The 10,671-nt window shown below is 46.5% G+C and overlaps 1 long non-coding RNA gene across 1 annotated transcript in view; it reads left to right on the top strand.

The window, feature by feature from the left end:
* Positions 1–458: 458 nt before the first annotated feature.
* Positions 459–10,671, top strand: part of LOC135968191 (uncharacterized) — a 193,984-nt gene continuing 183,771 nt past the window's right edge. The window contains exon 1 of the long non-coding RNA XR_010582769.1: positions 459–591. This is a non-coding gene — a long non-coding RNA (uncharacterized lncRNA). The remainder of the gene's footprint in view (positions 592–10,671) is intronic.

Raw genomic sequence — 10,671 nt, 5'->3', positions numbered from 1 at the left:
GAGCCACCGCGCCCGGCCAACAGCAAAACTTTTGCCGTAAGCTTCTCTGTGTCCTCGCTCCCTCTTTCCCTTGCCCCTCCCCTGGAACTAAAAAGAATGTTAAAAACTCGTTTTTCTGTGACCAGCGGACCTTATTTATGCTCCCAATTCCAATTCCTTGTAAACAGGATTTGTAAAATCCTGTGAGATCCTGTCTCCTTTGCCATGCCGCTGCAAGGTTATAAAGTAGATAAAACTTAAGTTACAATTCCGGTTTTCCTCAAGATCTAAGACATGTTAATTGTCTTCGTTTCTCGCTCTGGTAACATCTTCCCGCCTCACGTATTTCCCGCCTTAAAGAGTTTAAAAGGTGATCGAAAAATCTAACACGGGCCCCCCGCTCGGGACGCCTTCCACGCTGTGGAAGCTTTGGGCTGTCGCTCTGCTCAGTAAAGCCTCCAGCTTTTTTCTCTTGGTCCATCCGTGTCTCTCTGTCCCCTCAGGCTGCCCCACACCAAATCTTTGGCGTGGTTAAAGCAAGAACCTTTGGCGTTACATTTTTGGTGAGCCAGCCAGGAGAATCTCCAGGAAAGGCATCTAGATCTTCACGTGGTGAGTAGGATCGGACCTCTTTCGCTTGCTATTCTGTCCTGTCCTTCCTTAGAATGCGGAGGCTACACCGGCAGCTGTCGGCCACTTAAGGGCGATTAGCGGCAGCTGAACTGAAGACACGGGTAACAGGCCGTCCGGAAAAGGGCGCTCTAACAACCCCTGACCCTCCGGGGCTGGGAATGTTGGTTAGTCTGGATCCAGTTCATACTCTTTCACTTTCCGTGGCGGTCCCGAAGTACACCAGGGAGTTAGCGGAGGTTCTAGTCTCCCAGACTTCCTGGATGAGACCATGGCCCTGCCAGAGGCTCCCCCTGCAGGGGTTACTGAGCGTGAGACCCCTACATCTTCTGAACCCTGTCTCCTGGGTCCTAATGTCCGCCGGCTAGACGTCTTTCCTCATCTCGCAAGCAAGGTTATTCCTGCTAGGCAGGATCAAGATTCCCTATTCAGAAGTCTTAAATTCTTCGGGTGGTGCCCAGAAGATCCCTGTTCATGGTGCCCTCCCGGGTTTAGGCGGGTGTCACCATTTGATGGCTCTTTGGAAGGACCAGTTCCCCACCGTAGTATATGGTCCCCCACATCAGGACAATTTAAGGACAAGTCTGTGATTTTCCTGTGGATAGTAGAAGCCTTAGGGCATTTCCTCCATTGCTCCCCAGGGAGACTTTCCCCTTCCTTGGGGCCTCTCAAGTACAATCTGTGGTGCACAGGTACAGCTCTTAGAGCCATCGAATTGCTATTTGAACCATTCAGTAGTTGGTATCGGAAGGAAGAAAATATAGTCAGTTAGGACACGGGATACTGGTACCGCCTTAAGAGAGGGGCTTACTCCTTTGATGGCAAGTGGGGACGGAAGGCTAGAGTATAGCAGCAGTTCTCTCAGCCCTGGCCTAGAGGACATCCACCACCCCCTTAAAGCTTACTAAGCCTCTTGTCTCTGATTCAGAGATTCCTCCTTGAAGGACAGTTTTATGGCCAGGTACATGTAAATTGGGCCTTAGCATGCAAGCATCAGTGGTGTCCCAGGCCCAGGCCTTGCCACCCTGGAACAGGTAGGATGCATTGGCAGAAGGACCACAATCAATCCAGCAGTCCTTGTGCCCCATTTAGTGGTCAGTGGGCGCACGGCAGGGGCAAGGGAAGTTTCCATCCCGCTGGTAAGCATGGTTAAATCTGGTAAGCATGGTTAAATCCGGTAAGCATGGTTAAATTCGGTAGATGGAGGCCTCAGGAAAAGCGGCCATGAGCTTTGAGCCCAACTGGACCTGACCCTTGGGGGACGCCCTAAGGGAAGACAAGTCCAGGACTAACCAGGGGTGCGGGCATCCCTTTGTTTAAAATTCCAGATGGGCACCATACCTTCAAAACCGGACACTCCCTTGAGATGTATCCTGAATAACTGGGACAAATTTGACCCTGAAACCTTAAAAAAGAAGCAGCAGATTTTCTTCTGTACCACTGCCTGGCCACAGTATTCCTTACAAAATGGAGACACTTGGCCCTACGAAGGAAGTATGAATGATAACACCCTTCTACAACTAGATCTTTTCTGTAAACAGGAAGGTAAATGGAGTGAAGTCCCTTATGTACAGGCTTTCTTTGCCTTTGTGACAATACTGCCCTGGGCCAAGCCTGCAAGTTTTGCCCAAATGACAGAAACCCACAAGTGTCTCCATACTCAGGGCCTCTTCCCTCAGCCCCAGTCCCCTCCCACTGACACTCCTCCATCCGGCCGCACTGAAGTGTTAAAGGCACACTGGAAAGAGAACATAAACTCCTGAGCCAGGCACCCAAGCTATGTCCCTCACAAGCAGGAGGAGGAGCATTTGGGCCCATTCACCTGCATGCCCCCTTCACACTCTCAGATTTGAAACAAATAAAGGCAGATTTAGGGAAATGCTTGGATGATCCTGATAACTATATAGATGTCCACAAGGATTGGGGCAGTCCTTTGCTCTAATATGGAAGAGATATCATGTTGCTTCTTGATCAGACCTTAAGTTCTACTGAAAAAGAAGCAGCTTTAGCAGCAGCCCGGCAATTTAAGGATCTGTGGTACTTTAGCCAGGTAAACCATCGAATGACCCTGGAGGAGAGGGAGAAAGTCCCCACAGGGCAACAGGCAGTCCCCAGTGCAGACCCTCATGAGGATACTGACTCAGATCATGGAGATTGGAGCCGCAGGCATTTGCTAACTTGCATTTTGGAACGGTTGAGAAAGACTAAGAAAAAGCCTATAAACTACTCAATGCTATCCACAATTACACAGGGAAAAGAGGAAAACCCTCCGCTTTTACTGAAAGGCTAAGGGAGGCCCTAAGAAAGCACACCTCCCTAACTCCAGATTCCGTAGAAGGCCAACTTATTTTAAAGGATAAATTTATCACCCAATCAGCGTCTGACATTAGGAGAAAACTCCAAAAGTCTGCTTTAGGCCCAGAACAACATTTGGAGACATTATTAAACCTGGCAACCTCGGTGTTCTATAACAGGGACCAAGAGGAACAGGCCGAAAGGGAAAAGCAAGATAAGAGAAAGTCTGCAGCCTTAGTCATGGCCCTCAGACAGGCAGACCTTGGTGGCTCAGAGACAACCAAGAGAGGAGCTGGCCAATTGCCCAGTAGGGCTTGTTATCAGTGTGGTTTACAAGGACACTTTAAATTGTCCAACAAAAAACAAACCGCCCCCTCGCCCATGCCCATATGCCAAGGCAATCACTGGAAGGCACACTGCCCCAGAGGATAAAGGCCCTCTGGACCAGAAGCACCCAACCAGCTGATTCAGCAACAGGACTGAGGGTGCCCGGGGCCAGCGCCAGCTCATGCCATCACCCTCACAGAGCCCTGGGTAGGTTTGACCGTTGAGGGCCAGGAAGTGGCCTTCCTCCTGGACACTGGCACGGCCTTCTCAGTTTTAATCTCCTGCCCGGGATGGCTGTCCTCAAAGTCTGTTACTATCTGAGGAATCTTAGGACAGCTTGTAACCAGGTATTTCTCCCACCTCCTCAGCTGCAATTGGGAGACTGCTCTTTTCACATGCCTTTCTTGTTATGCCCAAAAGTCCCACACCTTTTTTAGGGAGGGACATGTTAGCCAAAGCTGGGGCCATTATCTACATGAATGTGGGGAACAAATTACCCATTTGTTGTCCCCTACTTCAAGAAGAAATTAACTTTGAGGTCTGGGCCTTAGAAGAACAATTTGGAAGGGAAAGAATGCCCATCCAGTCCAAATCAAGCTAAAAGACCTCACCACTTTTCCTTATCAAAGTCAATATCCCTTAAGACCTGGAGCTATCAAAGGTTTACAGAATATTGTTAAAAATTTAAAAGCTCAAGGTTTACAGAAAAAAATGTAGCAGTGCTTGCAACACCCCAATCCTAGGAATACAAAAACCCAATTGTCAGTGGAGACTAGTGCAAGACCTCAGAATCATCAATGAGGCAGTAATTCCTTTATATCCTGCTATACTCAACCCCTATATACTGCTCTCTTGGATACCAGAGGAAGCAGAATGGTTTACTGTTCTAGACCTCAAAGGTGCCTTCTTCTGCATTCCCCTGCACTCTGACTCCCAGTTCCTCTTTGCCTTTGAGGATCCTGTAAGACCCCACGTCCCAGCTTATGTGGACAGTCTTGCCCCAAGGCTTTAGAGATAACCCTCATCTGTTTAATCAGGCATTGGCCCAAGAGCTAGACCAATTCTCAAGTCCAGGCACTCTAGTCCTGCAATATGTGGATGATATACTTCTGGCTACCAGTTCAAAAGCCTCATGTCACAGGCTACTCTAGACCTCTTAAACTTTCTAGCTAACCTGGGGTACAAAGGGTCTAGGACAAAAGCTCAGCTCTGTCTACAACAAGTTAAATATCTAGGCCTAGTCCTAGCCAAAGAAACTAGGGCCCTTAGCAAAGAGCGTATTCAGCCTATATTGGCCTATCCTCACCCTAAGACATTGAGACAGTCGCGGGGGTTCCTTGGAATCACTGGCTTTTGCTGACTGTGGATTCCTAGATACAGTGAAGTGGCCAGGCCACTCTATACCCTGATAAAAGAGACTCAAAAGGCAAACACCCATCTAGTAGACTAGGAACCAGAGGCAGAAACAGCCTTCAAAACTTTAAAGCAGGCCCTAGTGTAAGCTCCAGCCCTGAGCCCCCCCACAGGACAAAATTTCTCTTTATATGTCACCGAGAGAGCAGGAATAGTTCTTGGAGTTCTTACTCAGACTCGCAGGACAGCCCCACAACCGGTGGCATACTAAGCAAAAAAATTGATGTAGCAGCCAAAGGCTGGCCTCGTTGTTCACGGGTAGTTGCAGCAGTAGTCATCTTAGTGTCAGAGGCTATTAAAATAATACAAGGAAAGGATCTCACCATCTAGACTACTCATGATATAAGCAGCATATTAAATGCTAAAGGAAGTTTGTGGCTCTCAGATAACTGCTTACTCAAATACCAGGCACTACTCCTTGAGGGACCAGTATTTCAAATGCGCACGTGTGCAGCCCTCAACCCTGCCACTTTTCTCCCAGAGAATGAGGAACCGATCGAACTTGACTGCCAACAAATGGTAGCTCAGACTTATGCCGCCTAAGAAGATCTCTTAGAACTCCCTTAGCCAACCCTGACCTTAACCTGGACTCCGATGGAAGTTCATTTGTAGAAAATGGGGTACGAAAGGCAGGCTATGCCTTAGTTAGTGATGCAGCAGTACTTGAAAATAAGCTCTTCCCCCAGGGACCAGTGCTCAGTTAGCAGAACTAGTGGCGCTTACCTGAGCCTTAGCGCTGGGAGAAAAAAGTAAATAAATGTGTACAGAGATAGCAAGTATGTTTATCTCGTCTTACGTGCACATGCAGCAATATGAAAAGAAAGAGAGTTCTTCACCTCTGGAGGAACACCCATTAAGTACCACAGAGAAATCATGGAGTTATTGCATGCAGTGCAAAAGCCTAAAAAGGTGGCAGTCTTACACTGCCGAGGCCATCAAAAAGGTGAAGGAGAGGAGGCAAAAAATAAAAACCGCCGAGCAGACACTGAGGCCAAACTTGCTGCCAGGCAGGGCTTTCCTCCAAAGCTGCCCATAAAAGGCCCCCTGGTGTGGAGCAACCCCCTTCAAGAAGTTAAGCCACAGTATTCCCCAACTGAAACAAAATGGGGACTTTCACGAGGACATAGTTTTCTCCCCTCAGGGTGGCTAACAACAGAGGAAAAAAAGATGCTCATACCTGAAGCCAGCCAGTGGAAAATACTTAAAACCCTCCACCAAACTTTTCATATAGGTATTAAAAGTACCCATAAGATGCCCACATCCCTATTTTCAGGGCCACACCTCCTCAAAACCATCTGGCAAGTAGTCGAAGCCTGTAAAGCGTGCCAAAAAGATAACTCCTGAGCCCACCATAAAGCCCCTCCAAAAGGACAAAGAACAGAACATTATCCTAGAGAGGACTGGCAGTTAGATTTTACCCATATGCCAAAGTCAAGAGGATTTCCGTACTTATTGGTCTGTGTTAATACCTTTACAAATTGGGTGAAAGCCTTCCCTTGTAAAACAGAAAAGGCCCAAGAGGTGGTTAAAGTCTTAGTTCATAAAATAATTCCTAGATTTGGACTTCCCCAAAGCTTACAGAGCAACAATGGACCAGCTTTTAAAGCTACAATAACTCAAGAAATTTCCAAGGCACTAGGAATACAGTATCACCTTCACTGTGCCTGGAGGCCACAATCCTCAAAAAAAGTCAAAAAGGCTAATGGAACATTTAAGAGACATTTGAAAAAGCTAGTGCAAAAAAACTCATGTCCCATGGCCCACTGTCTTGTGGTGGCGGGCACCTGTAGTCCCAGCTACTCGGGAGGCTGTGGCAGGAGAATGGCATGAACCCGGGAGGTAGAGGTTGCGGTGAGCCAAGATCACGCCACTGCACTCCAGCCTGGGCAATAGAGCAAGACTCTGTCTCAAAAAAAAAAAAAAAAAGAATTCGAAACTCTCCTCAAAGAACGGGGCTCAGTCCATGTAAAGTGTTGTGTGGATGGCCTTTTCTCACAAATGACCTCCTGCTCGATCAGGAAATGGCCAATTTAGTCAAAGATATAACTTCTCTGGCAAAATATCAACAAAATCTTAAAAATTTACCTGCAAAGTATGACAGGAAAAAGGGAATAGAGTTGTTTCAACCAGGAGATCTAGTATTGGTCAAGTCTCTCCCCTCTACTTCTCCATCTATAGATCCCTTATGAGAGGGACTACACTCGGTAATCCTCTCTACCCCCATTGCAGTTAAAGTGGTAACAGTGGAATACTGAATTCACCACACCCGAGTCAAACCTTGGACACCTCCTGAGGAACTTACAGATCATCAACTCAGGAGTCACAAGGTCAGCCAGACCAGCTTCAATACACCTGTCAGCTACTAGGGGACCTGTGTTTCCTATTTCGGGAAAAAAAAAAACCTCCGACCAGAACAACTCCTGTAGTTAATCCTAAAGAGAAACTTCTTCCTACTTAAAAGTGGATAAGTAAAAAAACCTACCTGACCTTTGACATCTCTCCTTGCTCTCTTTAATAGAATCCTTCTACTGTTTCGTTACATTATTAAGCAGTATACTAACTATACTCTTTGCAGTAGGATTATATACTATAGCTCTGGCCAGGACAAAAATCCTAATCACATCAACCTTTCTTCTATCGTCCTTCCTTCTAACAGCAATTTACTCCTTTTTCCCTCCTCTTTCCTTCGGCCGTCCCACCTACCACACGTCATGACTCCTCTTAGGTTTCCGGCCACCCTCTTTGTACTTATGTCCATTTCTCCAACTACAACACACCTCCCGTGTCAGTGTGCCTCCCCTGGAGGAGTCACCTAGCATTCTCTCAAAAACTCTTGAAGATTAGGTAGCCCCTTCCGAGCACCCACATTTTTTGCTGCATATACTTACATGAAAAAAGAATGTTATAAAACTGCTTCTCTTTGTTCTAACAATAGCCATACATCTCACACACACATACACAAAAATGATCCAAGGTGACTGCCCTGAGAAATGGGGGGCCAATGCTTGTTGGACATATTATACCCATATAGGTATGTCTGACGGAGGGGGTGTCCAAGATGAGGCTAAAGAACAGTGTATCCAACAAGTAATTAAAAACTTAGTCCAGCTCTCCAGTACTTCCAGTCCATACAAAAAATTAGACCTTTCCAGGCTACAAGAAACCCTTAACTCTCATTTTCATCTCTAGAGCCTGTTTAACACCACCCTTACAAGAATACAAAAAGCCTCTCCTAGTAATCCAACCAACTGTTGGATGTGTCTCCCATTGCATTTTCAACCATATGTCCCAGTCCCTGTCCCCGGACAGTAGAACTTATCCACCCCAGTCCTAAACACCACCAAATGAATCAGTCCCATAGACTCCAATTTACCAGCCACGCAGGCCTCAAATCTCACATGCATAAACTTCAGCATGGCTCTCAATAAAAATACCTCCCGAGGTCAGTCCTGGATATCCACAACCTCAGGTTTCACCTGTCTCACTTCAGGCATGTTTTTCATCTGTGATAACACAGCCTATCGATGCCTAAACGGCACTCCAAAAGAACTATGCTTTCTCTCCTTTCCAGCACCTCCCATGTCCATATATACTGAACAGGAGTCACAAAGTCCCGTTATACCCCAATCTCGCCACACGCGAGCCCTTATTGTCTATTGTAGGAGCCGAAATACTGGGAGGGCTTGGGACTGGAATTAGAAGCATAATCTCCTCTACCAATTCTATTATAAATTATCACGAAAATTAAATGATGACATAAAACGAATTGCCCACTCCCTATTGACCTTACAAAGCCAGCTTGATTTTCTAGATGTGGTAGTCCTTCAAAACCTGAGAGTCCTAGACTTATTAACAGTGGAAAGAGGAGAAACCTGCCTCTTCTTAGGAGAAGAATGTTGCTATTTCGTTAACCAGTCAGGAATCATTACTAAAAAGGTCAAATAAATAAAATAAAAAGTAAAAAAAAAAAAAAAAAAAAAGAGCTTGAACACTCAGGGCCCTGGAATATGTTTAACCAATGGATACCTTGGCTCCTCCCCTTTCTAGGCCCTGTGACAGCCATCCTACTATAACTTGCGTTGGGGCCTTGCATTTTTAACCTCCTTGTCAAATTTGTTTCTGCCAGGATCGAGGCCATCAAGCTACAAATGGTCCTACAAATGAAACCTCAAATGAGCTCAACTCATTCCTTCTACCGAGGACCCCTGCATTGACCTGCTGGTCCCTCGCTAGCCTAAAAAGCTCCCCTCTGGAGGACACCACACCTGCAGGGCCCCTTCTTCGCCCCTAATCAGCAAAAAGTAGCCAAATCGAGTAGCCAGATCGATAGCCGCCCAGTTCCGGACAGCAGCTGGGGTGTCCAGTCTAGAGGGGGGACTGAGAGGAGGTTCCAGCTGGGCTTCCTGGGTCGAGTAGGGACCAGAAAGCTGTGAAACTCACTCCTTTCCTGCATCAGGACTTACTTTGGTCCTGGATGAATAATATTGGAGACATATGCTTAAAATATTCCTAACATAAGAATTTGTGCATGTGTTTTCTTCCCCAAGAAAGCTATAAACAGCGAATCTTTTGCTGTTTCCCTGTGTCCTCGCTCCCTCTCTCCCTTCCCCCTCCCCTGAAAACTAAAAGGAATATTAAAAGCCCGTTTTTCTGTGACCAGCAGACCTTATCTATGTCCCAATTCCAATTCCCTGTAAACACAATTTGTAAAATCCTGTGAGATCCTGTCTTCTTTGCCATGCGGCTGCAAGGTTATAAAGTAGATAAAACTTAAGTTACAATTCCGGTTTTCCTCAAGATCTAAGACACATTAATTGTCTTTCTTTCCTGCTCTGGTAACATCTTCCCGCCTCACGTATTTCCCGCCTTAAAGAGTTTAAAAGGTGATCAAAAAATCTAACACGGGCTCCCCGCTCGGGACCCCTTCCACGCTGTGGAAGCTTTGTGCTGTCGCTCTGCTCAGTAAAGCCTCCAGCTTTTTTCTCGTGGTCCGATCAGTGTCTCTCTCTCACCCAGGGCGGCCTCCACACCAAATGTTTGGCGTGGCTAAGGCAAGAGCCTTTGGCCTTACAACCGCATGTACCACCCAACCCAGCCTGGCCAAGCAATCGGACTTGATTTTCAGATCATCTTACAATTGGTAACAAATAGGGGTCATACAAGGAGAGAAAGCTTTGTCAGTTGATGTCTCAATCCTATTTTGAAGGAATAGGCACAGGACGGACCCATTACATTAGCACTGTGGATAGCAGCAAGCTTCCTGCTCACCTACAGAGAATACATAATGCTGCCTTCCTCTTCGGCTTGTAGTTTTACTCAGGGCCACACACACACACACACATTCCCACACACACTCCCACACACTGACCTTTCTTTTACCCGCTTGTCTCAGAAACCCCTTCTTCAGGAAAAAGTTTTTTCTGACTTTTTGAAAATGTAGCCTAAGTAAGGGATGAGCAAGGCTTAGGCTTCTGCTGAAATGGTGGGTGTGGAGAGAAGTGGACGGATATCAAAGGTTTCCCCTCTCCGGCTCTAGTCTCCAGCCACCGTTTTAGTTTAATCTTTCGTTTCTCACCCAGATTATTGCAACAGCTTTCTAATTCGTCTCTTGTCTGATATCTCCCTTTCAAACCAACGTACACGTGGCTACCAGAGAGAGATTTCTAAAATTCAAGCCTGAACATAACACTTCGCTTTTGAAGTGGCCCGATAACGTTCCACTACTTTCAAAATAAAGTTCATAATTAGTTTGGCATGCAAGCTTCTCTATTATCCAGCCCCTAGTTCTGGCTCCCGCCTCATCTTCAGATATATTGAACCTCTAGCAGTGCTGGGATACGGTCATGCCTTATTATGCTCTATGGCTTCCCACATGTTCTTCCCTCTCCTCTGAATGACTTCCCACCACCTGTTTTCCTAATTAACGTGTACTCTACCATCAGATCTCTGCTCAGTATCACCTCCCTTGAAAGGAATCCTGGTGCTCCTAATCTGATTTACATGCTCCTTGCTACCCAAGAAAGAGCT

The sequence above is a fragment of the Macaca fascicularis genome, chromosome 18 (assembly GCF_037993035.2).
Source record: "Macaca fascicularis isolate 582-1 chromosome 18, T2T-MFA8v1.1".
In the NCBI taxonomy this organism is placed as follows: domain Eukaryota; kingdom Metazoa; phylum Chordata; class Mammalia; order Primates; family Cercopithecidae; genus Macaca; species Macaca fascicularis.
Note: the sequence above shows the minus strand (reverse complement) of the source record. Positions and strands in the feature narration are given on the sequence as shown.